This window comes from Cygnus olor, chromosome 13, assembly GCF_009769625.2.
Source record: "Cygnus olor isolate bCygOlo1 chromosome 13, bCygOlo1.pri.v2, whole genome shotgun sequence".
Classification (NCBI taxonomy): Eukaryota; Metazoa; Chordata; class Aves; order Anseriformes; family Anatidae; genus Cygnus; species Cygnus olor.
Genome location: NC_049181.1, coordinates 13,589,195 through 13,606,661, shown reverse-complemented (window position 1 = coordinate 13,606,661; position 17,467 = coordinate 13,589,195). Strand labels below are relative to the sequence as shown.

At 45.5% G+C, this 17,467-nt stretch overlaps 1 long non-coding RNA gene across 1 annotated transcript; it reads left to right on the top strand.

The window, feature by feature from the left end:
* The first annotated feature begins 15,044 nt into the window (after positions 1–15,044).
* On the top strand, positions 15,045–16,571 carry LOC121077200. Its single transcript, XR_005823941.1, has 3 exons — positions 15,045–15,787; positions 16,068–16,143; positions 16,510–16,571. It is a non-coding gene; the product is annotated as an uncharacterized LOC121077200 (long non-coding RNA).
* The last annotated feature ends 896 nt before the right edge of the window (positions 16,572–17,467 follow it).

The following is a 17,467-nucleotide window of genomic DNA, read 5'->3' as shown; positions in this document are numbered from 1 at the left end:
ACCAGCGTTGGTGCCCACATGAGCTTCAGGTTTCAGAGAGAAATTCCTGATGCCTTGTTGGGGAATTTTTCCCCCCACCCCCCTATTTTATTTTTTCAACTCCTGGCATTCGCGCTTGGTCATACAAACATATCACAGTGAGTCACACCACAGAGTGAGCCACCCTGCATGCCATCTAAAGACTAAGTCTAGTTACACAACCTTGATATAAAGCAAGAGATTTATTTTATTTTATTTCTCTTCTTCCCCCTGGTACAGCCACCTCAGGCCCTCAGCACAGCCTAACGCATACCTCTGCCACTGACTGGGGCTGGGATTTCTGCCATGCATCCTTTACACTAAAAAAACACGGTCTGAGCTGAGAAACCATGAATTCTTCCAAGCGAAGACTGTCTGGGCAGTGCTTCACATAGCAGAGCCACGTTTAAACATGGGTCTCTGAGTAAGACTGAAAAATAAAGATGAATGAGTTTGGTCGGGTAATTAGATAATAAAATTGAGGGTCTGGAGTTTAGCCCAGGAACATAATCCGGTGTGTATGGCTGGCCAGTCTGCTCCCTTTCCTATTACTAGCATCACCATCTTGACTTAGCACTGAGATCTGCCCTTCGTGTGGAGTCCAAAGACAGAAATGCATGTAGGCAGCCCAGCCCGGGTACAAGCACAGGAAGGGATCAGTCTCACCCTCTCCCAGTCTCCTAGCAGCTGCATTTGTTTACCATGTGTGAGCCAGAGGAGTGCTGCAGGACCTGATGGACTTGCCTGCTTCAGCAGCGCCAGTAACTCTGTACAAGCAGAATAGACCCCATCCCAGGGAGGATTTGCAAGAGGCGCTGTGTTTGGCAGCGCAAGAAAAGTGTTTGGGGACTGGCAATCTGTCTGATAGCTTGAAGGCTCCACAGGGCTCGTTTAGGCACGATGGAATTCATCCCATGGCGGGTGTGAGGGACAGCCCCAGACCTCTCTGCACAGGCCCCACCTAGGTAGAGCTGGCTCAGGCTCAGAGATATGTTTGGACAGAGCCAGAGCTAACCCTCATGCATACCTCACCGTGTAAGTAAATACTAAACGTAGCTGTGTACAGGGTAGTGTCTAAGGGTGGAAAGGGCAGTGCACTCAATCTGAAAGGAAAACTGCTGTTGGTTTTGCTTTCTGGAGTGACTGCTTTCCTATGTTCAGCTTTCAGATTTCCACAGAGCTGAAAAGCAAAGCAGAGGCAAGTTCTCTTTGACTCGGGAAACCCTTCAAAACTAAAGCAAACCCTTCTGAAAGGCAGACTTTGTCAGCTGCCCTATTTTTAGGATTGACTCCTACAGGTCCTTCCTTCAATGATAGCAGCTTTGCCTGAGCAATGACTAGGGACTGCAGGATTTAGGCTTTTAATAAAGCAATTGTGTAATTAAAAATAAATGGGTCTCTAGTGTCACTATTTAAAAAAAAAAATCTTAGATCAAATAAGGCATTTCTTTCTTTTCGGTTTAGTCTGCTTGGATCATGCAGAGCTTTAATGACGCAGTCACAAATGTTGTATTTAAAAGGCCTCTTAGTTGCTGAGAGGAGCCCCAGGAGAGGGCTATTAACTGGCCAAATTAGGCTATTTATTTTTGTGAGTTTTGCAAGTTTGAAAAAGAGAGGCACATTTTCACTTAGGAGAGTGATATTTCAAATAGGTCACAGGAAACTCTGGCAGGCGGGGAGCAAAGCAGAGCGTCACTAGGAAAACATTAACCAGAGACATTTTGCAAGTGCAAGTCGACATTTGGGTTCCTAATAGCTTCTGAAGTCCATTCAAAAATCTTTCAGTGGATGTAAAATAGGGGCAAGACATCGCAGCTGTGCAGGAGCCCTGGCCTAATCCCGAAAGTCTTTAAAATGGCAGAGCTGTGGCTACGGGTGCTGCTGTGAGAGGACCCAGTGTTGTCAGCAACAGCAGACAGGCTCGGCAGAATGTGTTTGAAGGATGTGGACTCGACCTGTTGGTTAGGAAATAGCTGGTGCTTGCACAGATGGCCGGTCAGTGCTGAAAATTTGCTGCACCTAGCCCTCCCCCAGCTTGGGTTTTAAATCTACAGAGAATCAGTAAGTTTCATCTTCCTCCCATGTAATCACAGCCCAGAGCAAATCAGGAGCAACTTCATTAAAGCATACAAAGCAAGCTGCATGCATAACTTAAGAATCAGGCCCAATACTTTTTAAATACTTGAGGGCTGTTTTGAAAGGGTTTCTCTGTGCCGCCTCAACAGGAGTGGCATGCTTGCCAGTTTCATGTTATTTCCTCCTTTTCACATTTGCAAATAGAATCAATTAACTTAAAGTCTGCTCAGGAATGATTCAAATGAAGTTGCTTTGAAGACACTGGCCCATCTCCCATTGACTTCAGCAGCTCTGAATGAAGCTACTCAGGAGCTGATGAAGCCTGTGGGGTAACAGCTGTTGCTTGGTCCTGTCCCTTCTCCAGGAGGGCTGGGGATCCTTGAGCTGCTGCCCCACAAGCAATGAGCACCACTGCATCTACACACGATGGGAAGGCTTTGCAGAATCACAAACAGTATGAGAAAATAAATAATAAATGATAAATAATAAATAAATAAATGAGATAATAAAAGAAGGGTTCCTAGAAAATGATGTCTAATGGATTCCTCTGCATGAATTCTAAATCTCCACCAGTCACACAAGTCATAAAACAAAATAAAAGTTGAAGAAAAAGTAACCATACACCTATTAGAGCACTCTATCTTCTACAAGTTCTTTCCTATATAAAGGAGTTAATTTAGGACTCTGGGGACTTGTATGTTTGAAACTCTCAGCCCCTCATTATTTGTCACATCAGTACTTTGGTCAATGAATAACAAACCTCTGTCAAACACCTTTCTGTGACTGTAGCAGGATGGGCTGTCAGTACCACATTCTCCTTCTCCAGCTGGGTAGCCATGTGTGGTTGTAAGCCCTTTACATGCAGCATTTCCACAGGACCGCAGGTTTTTACAGCGCAGACAAAACATTTACTGGATGAGAATGAGGGAGCTGGCACTGGAGTGAAGGGAGCTGAAAGGGAAACACAGAGTACACAGCTTCACTGAAAACCTCCTCAGTCAATACACAAAGCATCAAACAGGCCTGACCCCTAGCTTTAGACTTCCAGTAATTATTGTTCTCTCTCCCATCACTGAACAACCCATCCCATATAAAATCTGATTAAACCCGATTTCTGGCATCACGAAGCTGTGGGCCAGACTGTGACCACCACTGTGCACTCAGCAAGAGAAAAATGGGTAGAGAGAGTCCCTTCAACCATGCCAGAGAAGAAAACCCTGCTCCAACCTACATCACTGGTAGTGTGTGAGAGGGCAGGCATTAAAGCATACCCTGTTTTGCAGAGGTGGGGAGGGAATTTATAGGTGAAGGAAAAGGACAAACACATTGCTTGTCCACGTGGCACAAGAGGAGCTATAAATACTCTGATACTCACCTCCAGGAGCTCAGGACAACCTCTGCCCTAACTCATACCACACACTGTCCCTTTGGACTTTTTACTGAAGCTATTCGGGTTGCTCATGACCAGCTCAGCTGGTTCAATGGTTTGTTATTCCCTTTAAAATATACTAGCAGAAGCAGTCCTTTTCAAGAAGACACCAAGACTGCTGCTCTGTCTCAGACAAACCTGCTGGAGCTCCAGCTTCATGCATTGTGCAGTTGTACAGCACTGTTCTGCTGGGCCTTGCATCTGCAGTAGTGCCTCTAGGTCTATTCTGTATATTAGCTCAGCCCAGTATTATTTATTTAGCAGATAAAACTTCGCTGCCAATGTTGTAGAAATACAATGTTTGCAATACATTAACAAGACCTTAATATTAATCAAAAACATTTTTTGAGTCTGTTCAAATGTTTGGTGTAAAAGAAGTAGCACGTGGCAAAGGTCACCAAGTAAATAAAGCCCTTAGGAGAAGTTAACTGTTAGATAAAGAAAAGGATGAGGATGATCTGAGAGATACTAGAAACTACTCTTTCACCCAGGACCTTGTGGCTCACACCACGTGCTGTATAACATATGCAAGGCTACCACTTAAAACAACCAAATATGGGTCTACATCTGAAGAAATAATTCACCCTTTTCCCACAGACGGGCACAAAGCACACTGCACCACAGTGCAGTCCTGGGACCAAGAACTGTGTTTTGGCCTACACACCTGTATAAACAAAAGGATGGTCATTATTTAATGGTTTCAGCAGTGATTCAATGCATTTTAGACCCTTGCAGGGGCTGAGGAGGCAGCAGGGACTCCTCACACTGGTGGCAGAGCAGCAGCCATGCTGCCATGCGGGCACAGCACTGCCCAGTCTGTGGTGGGCCCTGGCCCACGCCAGTCACAAGATGGCGGCTCCTGCCCCACCGCCCTGTGAGAAGGCGAGAGAAGTGGCCAGCGCGGGCCCAGGCAGCTTTGCCTTCCCCACTGAAGTGCAAACACGTTAATTCATGGATGCTTTGCTGGCAGTGTCCCTCACAGAAACCTCTCTGTGGCCTGTTTTCTTTTTGTCTCTGTTTCCCCATTCAGGAAAAAGCTTCTGTCACAACAGCTGCTGATTCATTTTCTGACTTGGTGCCGAGCGTGCCAGACATAACATTCGTTTGCTGCCAAAGTGGTAAAAACAATGACTTACCAGCTCATTTTTCTTCAGTTGATTATGTTTGGGTGGGGGAGGGGATGGGAGAAAGGAACTTTAATTAAAATTAGATAAGGAGGAGAATAAATCCAGTGAGATGCAGAGAGTAAGGCTCCGAAAGGCACAGGAGAGGGAGAGCATCTGAATGGGTGAGGTGACACCCACTGTCAAAGGGAAAGAGAGGGGTCCCTGGGAAGGTGGGGGCCTCTCAGGTCATTCACTGCCCTGCTTGAACCTTTTCCTTCTCACTATGCTTTTCACCATCAGGTGTCAGACGGTTCTCAGACCACTAACTCAGATCTGACATGATGCCTTGCAGGTAGAGAGGAGCGAAGCCGCCCAAAGACAGCTCTGATGGGGCAGACAAGCCTACCAGTGTTTGATCCTCCCCACCTTTCTTTCTGGAATGAAGGAGTCCCATCCTGGATATCCGTTTGCTTCTTAAAATATCCACTAATTTTTTGCCTGGTAGATAGACCCTGTGTTGACATCTTCCCACATTTTGGAGGTGGTGATCTGACTGCGATTTTGGCTTACTTGTTAGAGGGAGGTAGACATTAGAGAGAAAAGGGCTGAGTCTGGACATGATGAGTGAAGTCTGACCTGTTAGACTCTCCAATATTTTTCTCAGTATTTGACAGGGTGCTTTGGACACATGGGAATGAAGCTGATCCATATTCCCTGACCTCAGTCATTTGCCATAGGTCATATTTAGAAATAGCTCACCAGGTCACTAACACTCATGGCAGACATCCAAGTGACACTTAGATGCCAAGAAAACAATGGCACATGTAGCCTGACCACAGTACTGTCCTACTGATGTTTAGTAACAAATTAATTCCCTATCAGACTAGTCCATCTGCAGCCAACACAGAGAAAACGCTACCCTGGGCCAGTTCTACTGGCCAGAATGGGTGGGAAAACCGTATTAACTTTCATATTTAATTTCTCTAATCCTTCTATTAGGAGTTAGTATAAAACACAGCACAGTGAAGTGCTGATCCCCTACTTGGGAGGCTTTGTCTCCACTGGCTTCAGATGATGACCAAGCCAAGCTGCTGTTCTCCAAGTAATTTATTCCCATGGGGCTTGTTTCAGTTCTTATTTGAAAAGGAATGGTAGTCAATCACATCAAGATAATGCAGAAGAGTTGTGGTAACCAGTACCACAGTGAGCACCAGCTATGGAAGGACCATCCAAAGCCTTTATCAAAACAGAGCTATTATCATCACATCTAATGACAGAAAAGACTACATCATTCAGAGCACCAGAGACTATAGGAGAAATTTTTAAGGCAGCTGAAGAATAATCATTCTTGAGGTCTTTGGCTAACTGTGCGGTGAGATAATATGATTCAAATCAAGGACTCAAAGACTACTTATCTAATGCCCAGTAACCAATGCAGACATATAAGGAGGAAGTGCCTTACCTTCATGATTAGGAAGCTCTTGCATTCTTTGCTTTAGATGGTTGTTTGTGTTCTTTACTTGAGGGGAATAAGAAGAATGGCTATTTGGGAATACAAAACCTAACGTCAAGAAATTGTTCTTGTTCACCAGAGAAAATAAAAGAGATTCTCTAGCATCTCTTGAGCAGGAATGAAGGATTTTCAAGAATACCAAATGAAGCACCTAGTTACCTTCAACAAGCTATTGAAAAAGGCTGTCTGGCTTTTTGGAATATTTTTGGAAATTCATCTCATTATGTCAACTTCTATTCAGACCCTAAAGGGAATATTTTTGCCACCATCTTCTCCCAGAACTGGGAAGAAGAGAATTGAGATTTCTTGGGTTCTCTGTTCTTCACTCTGCTACACAACTAAACTACTTTTTTCTTGACTTGATCTACCTATATCATTTCACAATGGCTTCTACACACTGTCCCTTGGATGGCATTGCTAAATTACTTTGCTCTAGCAAAATTTTTGTATTTTAAGAAAATCTCCAACTCAACCAACCATGTTATGACAACACGCACTAAGAAAGATTTTTTCCCCTCCCATTATCTTTTGCTGATTCAGATCCTGCAGGATGCAATACTGTACCACAGAGCAATACTCATGCTGCGGATCAACATATCTGTCCATCCAGAGACACTCTGCTCTTCTTGGCTTTGGTTGGACCTATAATTTCTCAGCACCTTTGCAACTTAAGCCTAGAAACTAACACATTAAATTGTATTGCTGTATGAGGACCTTCATTTCCAGGCTTTTATCTGCAGGAATGATATTGCCATTCTATACACTAAACCTGTTTTTGTAATACTATGGTTCATCAGAAGTTTTTATGTTAATACCAAATCAGAAATAATACACATGTGATTCATAATAATCTAACTGAATGGCTGCACTGAATGTATTGCAAGAAATTCTGGTTAGGAAAGAAACTCATTAAAGAAATAGTGACTACTATTATCCCACTGCATATATTGTTCTACTGGAAAGTTTCCTCGAGTAGTTTCTTTAATTAGCAATTTGATATTTTGAAATAGTGTGATCTCCACCGCACACAATTTGTAGAACAGACTTGGCTGGCAATACAGAGGAAAACAAGCAATCTTTTCAGAGTTTGCATCTCTAGGGCATATCTTGTCATTTTCCAGCTATTCAGCTGCTGAATATATGTGTATAACACAGTGACACTGTTCTTGGGGGATTTTGATTTTTTAAAAGTTACATAGATAAACAGCTTTTATTTTATTTTTAAACGGGGATAGGATATATTGTCCTTTTTTTCCCCTCTTTCTTTTCTTGAGAAAAATCCACATAAAATATTTGCATAACTTTTGGCTATTCAAATAGAAGGTGTTTGACCCCAGCTGTATTCCAGTGAATGAATCATTTATGTAGGAGCTCATTGCACAGAACGTATGGTATTTTATCTTTGCTGGTTTTCTGCCAGATACAGTCTGTAGCAATTTTTCCCCTTTGTCACATTTGCCGCTTGATATCCTTTAAAATATACCAGCTCCAAGTGTGAGAAAGCAAAACAGATTCTGGGCCTGCTCTGGCTGAGAGCTCTTTGTGCGCATACTCCTGTGCTGGCACTGAGGCTCTGCTGCTGTTGAAGAACATCCACTCCAGATCTGGGATCTCCTCGCACTGATTCCCTTGAATCAACGTTGATTTAAACTTCACTTGAATCTGTGGGGGACTGCAAAAGCCCAGGAGTGAGAAGAGAAACAGGGATCCTCCGTATAGAAAACAAGAGCTGCTCTGAAGCAGAGGCACAAACTTCCATTACCTGAAACATGCTAAGCTCTGTACCTGCAGAGAAAGCCAGGAGGAAGGGAGGGCATTTCTGACATAACTGTACGCTGTTCCAACTAACCTCCAGGTGTCACTTAAGTGGTATTTTGGCAAGATACATTTCTACCTACAATGGCAGGGAACGAGATTATTTCATTAATTTATTGAGGCATTGCACGGCCAAAGCCACTATTACACTAGGTTTGATTTGAAATGGTAAGTGAGAGGTCAAGCTCTCTCAACACTGATCTCCCGGGGGAGAAGAGATAAGGTGGAACGCAAAGATTTCCACACTCCCACATGAGTAAGATAAGATCTGAATGAGCAGTCTCATCCGTAGATTGCTTCCCTAAGCATTTTTTTATAGCTTACACTGGAAACCCTCATACCTCTCTACACTGATTCACATAATTACGGTTTCCACAAGAAATTCAGAGCAGGATCTCCTCCCACAGTTTCCTCTCACCTGCACTCCTTTCATCACCGAAGACGACTGTTTGTCAGCAGTACCTCTACTGCTGAAAGAATTCACATGTAGCTCAATTTAGCAGCCGACACAGGCGAGAATATTCCCCCACGTGCAAGCTTCTAAAATGCTCTCCCATGACTGCGCAAGGCAAGAAGGTCCCCATTAGGAACTGTTTGTTCAGGACATATTTCTAGTCTGTGTGTTCCCCTTGTCAAGCAAGGAACTGCTTTTTACAACAGACAGCCTCCTCCATCGGGAGGTTACTTACCAGTTTCCCGGGAAAGGCTTGCTCAGATGGTGATATTGCAGACAGGATGCTGCCCCATTAATCTCTGCCAACCCAGCTTTCTCATGACTGAGCTGTTCTCCGTCATAGGAGGCTCCCTCTTCATTACGCCCTTCCTCCCACGTAGAGCAGAAACATAATATCACGGCTAAAGTGACCCTAGGTAAATGCTGAGTACAGACAAGACACAGCTTTGAAAGTCACCAGTTAATTCATCTTTCAAAAGCAGATTATTTCTGATGCAAAATGCTCGCTCCCATCCCCTCAGATCAGAAAGCTCGGGTTTATAAGCAGCTCCACAAGGCTCTTCCTGAGACCAACCCAAGAATTTACATTGACATACATGCCTCTGTTATAGGCAGAGTTAAAAGCACCACTATAATTACAGTTGACTATTGTATAACTCTGGTTTTGGTTGCTCATAACTTCATCTATAATTAATTGTTTAGGCTGAAAATTTCTTCAGCTGGGTTTGGCCTCAGGCTAAACTTTTTCATTTCAGCTGAAATGGCTCAAGTCTTTCCCAAGAATACGTTTGAGGGAAAAGATTCTCTTTCACCCCTGTTAAAAGGATCTTTTTGTCATTTACTGATATCTTCTCACACTCCATACTTCTAAAAGCAGAACTGCGAAGCACTGTCAGCCTCGGCTGCTGTGAAATGCATGTCCTTCCATATTCCTAGGGGGGGGGAAAAAGAATTATATATATCAGAATTTGGCTGTTTTGAGCCTCATTCTCATAAATATCTATAGATAGACATACAGATAGATACAGATATATGTACTTGCTGTTTACACATGTGCAGCAGAGATCCGGCAGCTACTTTGGCTGTCCTCAGTGCTGAGCAAGCTGAATGCTCCACTGTGCCAGGCACCGGTGAGACAACACATGGGGCACCTGGCAGGGCTTGGGGATGCTCCTGTGGCTGCAGGGCTCAGTAGGGCTTTCACTGCAAGCATTCCCTTCAGCAGCAGGGCCTCTGCAGGACCTGGCCAGAAGAGAGCTAGAAGATAGTTTAAGCTGAGCTCTCAGCACATATAACCAGTGGAAAAAAAAAAAGAAAGAAAAAAAAAAGAGAGCGCGCTGATTGGACTTTAATGTAGAGAGGGCAAGGCATGGTAGGAGGTCGGAGGAATGAGATGGTAATAGCCACACAGAGAGAATCCAAAGAGAGAGGAAAGTCTCTTAATTAAGGTATACAAATCCTGTGCTTAACTGAACTCTCTCGATCCTTTCCTGGCACTGCTCTGTGATGTATGGGCCACTTAGCCCAAGGCTTTCACTAATGCACATTCGCTTCTCCTGAACCCTTCCTGTGCAAGGGTCTCACATGGAAAGCTGCTAAGTGCTGAAGTCACCGAGAGCTGAGCTTTGAACTGTGGCGTCAAACATCCTGCCACAGACTCTGGAACATGAGGTATCCAAAAGGGTACGTAGCTCACAGACTCTCTCTGTGCCTTACTTCCCCCTGTGAAGTGAGGATACGGGTGCTCCATCTCCTTGAATGCCAGGGAAGTGGCTAGGAAAAAGGGCTTGTGATCAGCCTACCTCCAGAGCAAAGTCTGAACCATGCACAATGAAGACAACCCTGCGTGCAGTTGGAGCAGTGATGGCAAAATATTCAAGAGTGGTTCACAAAACAGCTGCTGTCTACTGTGGTTACCCAAAGAGACAGAGGTGGATAAAACGAGTTTATGATCACTCATTAAAAAGAGCACAACACAGCTCAAAAGGCCTGAATGCCATCTGTGCAAGCAACCTTCGCCTATTCTTGGGGAATATCTGAACTTGCAGCGTTACGACAGACTAAAGATTTTGCTGCAGCCTTTCAGAGAGGGCATGTGTGCAATGACTTCTTGTCACACAGAAAAAACGTCTCACTACTGACAACAAATTCCAGAAACACAGGAGTGGAAGTCTTGGAAAATCTGAACAAAGCCCTGCAAACTATTAAAATAGATACCAATAGAGCCCAGAGATGTCATTAAGAAAAAAGGAAAACCATCACTTAACTGCCTAGGAACTAACTTGAAAAGCAAAACGGGCCCACTCTAAAGCAGAAATTAAAACACTTAGCGACGGCTCTTACTACTCTGTGAACATGAGTCAGTAGAAGTGAAAATGGTGCACAGATGGGCCAGCACAGAAGCAACAGAAGTGCCGTGATATTTATAAGGGGGAAAAAAAATCTTCCCTTACAAGTGTAAATATACCAGGGAAATCATCCGCTTGCAGTACAAACCGGGGCTTTGATGTAGCAAACACTCCCACCAGGGACAGCGCTGGCTCGACGGGAGGAGTGGGGATGGTAGACGTTGCATCTGGAAGGCAGTAGGCTCACAGTGCTGAGCTTTCCCAAGGAGCCACAACAGGCAGAGACATGCCAAACGACACATACCATTTTATAGTCTTCGTGCAACCAGCAGAGAGGGGCCAAGCATGAACCCAGGCCAAAGAGAGACGCTAGGAAGGGAAGAAACGTGGTGGACTGGCTCCAACACTTGCACCAGCAGCGTGAGAGCTCCACCAGCCCAGGCTCCAGATGCACTCAGCCCTGAACAGATTGCATCCCCTTGTGCCCCAGCGATGTGACAGCTTACATGTGAATCCAGGATGGTGTTGTTCTGCAAGTGGGTGGTGTTCTGGGGTCCCCCACTTTCTCCCAGAGCAGCGATAGCGAGCGCTGTCTTTTTCTGCAGCCTCTCTGAGGTCGCTCCATCAGTTCGCAGCACTGAACTCTCTGGGCAGATCACGTTTCTTCCCACCCGTCTTCCCCTCACCTGTAAAACAGCAGTAACAATACTTACACTTCTGCAGTTGGCTCAGGATCGGGGACTGAAAGCCTAATTATCATCAGTGTTATTCCCCAAGGATCAGCTCGCGGCCTGACCATAGCAGAAACATTAACGGAGCCCAAATAACGGGCTGCGTTCCCACAGTGGAGCCACGGGAGATAGCAAAAACTTCATCCCTGTGTTTAAAAGGTCTGACAGCCCTGAACGGGAAAGAAACAGCTTCCTGGTCGCTTATCAACTCGCCCACAGTGAATTAGCACAGAATTTCAGACGTGGTTTCCATGTGGGCCCACCGAAACCTCCTTCCCATTCAGCTGCCGTGCGCTGCTGACTCTGCAGCGTCACACACACTTGCGTTCGGCAGGAAAACCAGTTTTAAAGAATAAAAACAACTTGCAGAACCTCTCCCCTCCCCTGGGTCCCTCTAACAACTTCTGTGGGTTTGCACTACATTGTCTCGCTCCCTAAGACTTTTCTCTCCCCGGTGTTGTGTGAAAGGCCGGAGCACAGCAGGCAAAATTAATTGAGCAGACAGCAATTCTGCCATCAAATGAACAGAACGAAAGAGGAACAGAGCCTTACACTTAGAGTCACCCCTAAGTGTTTCGCATGACAACAGTAAGGAAAACACAGTCCAGACTGTTGTTTTAACGTTGATAATATTCCAAAATCCGCAGCGCTTCGTAATTTCTCAGTGGAAATAAAACCTTTGACATCGGTGGGAATTCTGTCTGGGCACGGAGCGCGGTTGCTACACTCCTGTGTAGCAATAAGAGGCTATTTTGATGGCCAGACCTTTAGCACTAAGACCATGCCTGCCCGGAGCACCTGACGCCGCAGGGGTCTGGACATACATGAGGTCTGCAGGAGCTGATGATGTGCAGAGGACAAAACTTTGGTCAAATTGTGTCAGACCTGAATACATCCATGCACACAGATGCTTTCTGCGAAGGCTTGTGCTAGCGCAGAAGCTCTCCTACCCTGACTATCAGCACGGTTACTTCGCAGTCACCTTCTGCCCGATGTGTCAGACCCCTCTGCTGGACGGCAGCTGCTCTTTTGGTGCGCGCATGCTTGCTCAGGGCGCACATCCTGCTCTCCTGCAGCCTGGGACCAACGCAGCAAGTCTGTTAGATTGCATTTAAATATCAGTGTGATGATGAAGATCACGGAAGGCGAGGGTGTAAGCAGGAGGGTAGGAAAAGCATTACGATCACAGCAACAATAAGAGGGAAAGGAAAAGAGTTAAGCTAAAGACAGGGAAAAAAAAAATCAAAGCTCTATGAGCGTAAATCGGAATCACTTGAGGCATGTGTCAAAATAGTGTCAGATCTTTTTCTGTTCATTAAGTCAGCATTTATACACCCACCAGCTCCTCTTTTTGCTAGCCCGGGATTTCTGCTACAGCTGGAGATGCACTTTGCAGCATCCCCACTAGGAACAAGCGGGTCTGGAGGCAGATCTCCTGCTCTCCAGGCGCTGGAAGGGTGCCCTTGCAGGCGGACCGGTGCCATCACTGGTGCCACCAGCAGGGGTCAGATCGCATGTTCCCCGTGCTGCAGCACAGGACAGCAGCCGCTGCCAGAGCTCAGCAAAAAAAAAAAAAAAAAAAAAAAAAAAAAAAAAAAAAAAAAACACGCAGAAGGGGCCTGATTTTTAAAGATTTTCCTGTTTTTGGGTCACACATTATAGCACTTAATATATGTCCCCAGGGGTTGATAAAATAAAATTACCCCCATAATTCTGAGTTTAAAACATTAAATTCATGTAAATCCAGGTAATATGGGGTGCCCCATATGTAGCTAGCCTGAGCGGTCCCAGCAAGGGGACAACTGGGTGCTGCTCTGAGAACTCAGCCACCTCCAGTACTTGCTTTTAACTCAATCTCACCTTTATAGAGGAGTCACAGAGAAAGCACCAGGCACATGAGCACTCTTCCATAGGGTGTTTAATCTGTTACAAGATTTAATGTAAAATCACTGCTCAATTACAAAATTTTATGGCAGGTTAGAAAAACAAAATCAACCCTTAAAGACAACCCCAGACTTTTTAGATGCAATATGATTTAGCATCCTTTTTTAAAAAAAATAACTTCTGTTACGCTTCATGGAACTTTTCCATTAAAGGTCAAATGATTAGTAAAGAAGCGATCCCTTATTTACAGAAGAGGGATAACATTGTACAAGACAGAGTGCACATTAGATTGAGACCACGGTAATCTCCTAGGACTGTATTTAGATGAAAGTCTCCAGGTTCTTTTTACTGCTTTTGGCCTCAAAGCCCTCCCCAGGGGACATGTACATTTTAGCTGTGTTAAGTCTCCTTTAGGTTCAGGAGCCAAGCAGATACAGCCACCCCTTTTCTCCAAGGGCCAGTGCTCAGGATTTGCCAACAAAGCCACTTTCCTCCCAAGCAGCATCAACCCAGCGTCACCTCTGCTCTCTGCCAGTGCCCACCTTACCACTACACTCACCCAGCCACATCTATCACCCGTCCTTCCTGTGCGAGGGAAAAAGCAAGCAGACACCTTAACTGCCTGATATTACCACTTCTACACCCAAATTTCCACACTTCCCAGCCTGAATAAGGCTGCTTTATGCCACATTTTATTGCTGCAAGTCATACTGCACACTCTCAGCAACAGGAACCGAGATTTTGGTGAAAGCAAGTTTGTTTATTTGAGGGTTTTTTCCCCTCCCCTTTAAAAAAAATTACTTTCTCACTGTTAGTAACTATGAACATTCCTCGCCAGTCCTCAGTCAGCCAAAAAACACACGAGGTCCTTTTGAAAACCTCCGTTCTGTGCAATGAAGTTATTAACTGCTGGGAACGGCAGGAAAGCTCTTTTACAGCTGCTCATTGATCCACTGGACATCACCTCGCACTCTTTCACCCCTTTTGGATTCTGCAGACTTCTAGAGTAGTATGAGAAAAAAAAATAAAAAGCTTGGCCAAAAAAGCAGTTATGCTGCTTCTCTAGACATGTTTTCTTTGGGTTTGGGCCTCGGCTTCTTAGCCAGGGATTTTTGTCCCTAGTGGAAAGTTAAAAAATACAAAAAACAAAAAACAAAACAAAACAAAAAAACACCAGGTTTCGCTGCTTTTCAGGAATCTAGAGAACAAACACAAGTTGTGAATTGACCCCAATGCCCCGGCACCCTTCCACTTGAAGACCACAGTCATTTTGCAAAAACAAAGCCCTGAACTCCCCGCCAGCAGCCCCGCATCAGGTCCGTGCCCCGCGTTGCCCCAGCGCCACCCCAGCACCCGTGCCATGCAGGATGCAGCCCTGCACCTACTCCATGCACATAGGCGTCCCCATCAGCCACTCTGTGGCTTTAATGAGTCCCGGAAAGCTTTTACGTAGGCACCCTGGATTGTGTCAGCTACTCCGGTTTCAAACAGGTGCATGTAAGACCTGCTTTAAGTGACTGGCTAACATCCCAGAGTAGACGAGGCCAGAATTAATTTTCTCCCTTGAATTTACAATTCAACATTTTTATTCTAAAACTGTACACTGATGCTTGGGGACCGGCAGGTGCATTTAATCAATACCCAAACCATAAACAATCAGTCCTGTTTCTTCTCATTCCTGCTTTCTCTAGCATGAGCACGCCATTCCTCACACCAAATCTGCTGCTGAGGTTTCATTCCTCTTCCCCTCTGAAACAGGGCAGACAGCTGATGAAGAGCCAGCACTCACCTTGACCCAGACTCGGAGCTTCATCAGACTTTCTCAGCAGGAACAGTCAGGCTTGAAATGAGAGGCAGTGCTTGGCAGGTGCTCCCAGGAGACTGGCCAAAAATAAATGGACTCCCCAGTTAATTTCCACACTCGTACTATGAACACTTCTCCTTTAAGAGTGCAGTTCAGGCATTTGATTTACGCAAGGCAAGGAGGTTCTTTATTTGTTTGCAGTAGCAGTACCAAACCCAGCATACAATAGAGAATATTCATACCCATTTTAAGCACCTACTTAAGGTGCCCAGGCTCCCTATACAGACAAGGGATCTTTTAGGGTGGGATTCAGAGCGCTGTAATTAGCAACCTGCCTCTCACCTTTGAATATACCAGGAGTCTAGACATCTAATTTAGGCAGAGAAACTGGATGCTTAAAATTAGCCGGTACAAATAGCCCCACCAGTGCACCCACACTGCAGCAGACCAGACAGGAGGCAGCGGGTGATCTCCAGGGGCGCATTCACAGCCAGTCCTATTTGCAAGCTGGGAGAAGCAGAGGGATGCTGTTTGCAGGGAGCTCTGCTCGGCTGTGACTTCCACCACGCAGCTGCAGCACAGCCCGAGCCTCCTTCCCCAGCTCAGCTGGTGCTTTTGGGGGCAGCAGCCGAGGAAGGCAGTCTTTAGGAGCTCAAGCTCTAAAGAACGAGGCATTTAGATGATTTGACCAAAAGTGTTCCAGCTGTGTAAGGGAATTAAAAAGACCCCCAAACTGGCAAATTTTTATTAAAAAAAAAAAGTTGTTTTTGGAAATGATGTCATAAAACAACAGCATCTCAGGCGGGAGATGGACATGGGTGGAAATGTAATTCTGCTTCTGAAATTGCTCATTTTAAATTGTGTGTAGCATTTTCGCTTTCCATTACAGATAACAGTGTAGCAAGGCTATGCATTGCTACATGACAGCTCATCCTGCTTTTAAAACAGCCGCACTTCAGCAGCAGGTAAATTGGTGCTTTTTATGTGTCCATCACTTATCAAAGGTAATTGATTGGGGCCTGTGAGGGGTTCACTGGGATCTAACAGATTACATGTTCTGAGCCTGCTAAATTATTTGAATAGATTTAGCAAGAAAAAAGATTCTGAATCTGATTTTTGTTTGACCCAACGTTAGGTTCCCCACTCAGCTTTTCTGCTTCCCTTCAAACGTATTTTTGCTCAGTGACAAACGCATGCTAAGGGAACAGATTCCCAAAGGCAGCAAGAGGAGCTAAGTGTAGTACCTGCTAAAACACAACGAAAAACATTTTCCCAATTTAATGTTTTTGACTCATTTTCCCACTGAAAGTTTCCATCTGCCTGCTGTTTAGTCCACCAGCTTTAAGATAGATCAGAAGAAAATAAAAAGCCTATTGCCTGCTCGAGCTTGGAGGTGAGAAACACAAGAGAAGCGCACCGTGCTTCTGGACCAGGTAGTGGCAGGCATGGCGCAGGTCATGATGTGGAGCAAGTGGAAGCACTGAGGCCTCACAGCGTGCCCAGGGCACCCAGTGCCAGCCTTCAGGCTCTGCCGCTGGCTTGGCCTCCCCTCGAGGCACAGGCGGTGCCACCACGCATGGCCCAAAGCCAACGTGATGGGCACAGGGGGCAACTGTGGGCATCAGGGGTCTCAGCCGGGTGAGCTCTTCCAGCGTGGACTCCGGAGTCACACTGCTCCTCTTCCTTCCAGCTTTGGTGCACAGCGCTGCGGCTGCTTTCCTGCCAATTCATTGCGACATTTGTACATTTCTTTGTAATTATGAATCGACTCACAAGTGTTGGTGCAAACCCCAGGCTCACGCAGATGGGCAGACAATATACTGTCGCGGGTTACATCAGCTGCTGCAGCGCTCTCACATGCCTTCGGGCTTGCTAAAGCAGATCTAACCCTAACATAAAAGCCTCGTTACCCGCCTCCTCCCCCCACAATTACCAGAGGGCTGGAAAGCTATTGAAATGCAAATAGCTGATGGAGAGGTTAGTGGGGAACCGCACTGGGACAGTGCAAACGTTGCCCTGCTAGTTTCCTTCAGTTCGACTCTTGCAGGACTGTAATCCTGAATTTCTCTCTGTATAAATACGAAGAGAGGCGATATTGCGAAGGATGGCCTTGTTTAGGAGCCAAAGAGCATCTTTGGCATTTTAGCTTCCCCATAATCCGAGGTCGTTGCTACTAGCCCCATCGCTCGCTGCAGCAGCAGAGGATCACCAGGCTGGGAAGCGTTTGCCACCCTGACCCACGACATAGAAGCCGCACGTCCCTGCCGTGCCCAGAGCTGCCTCAGAGCG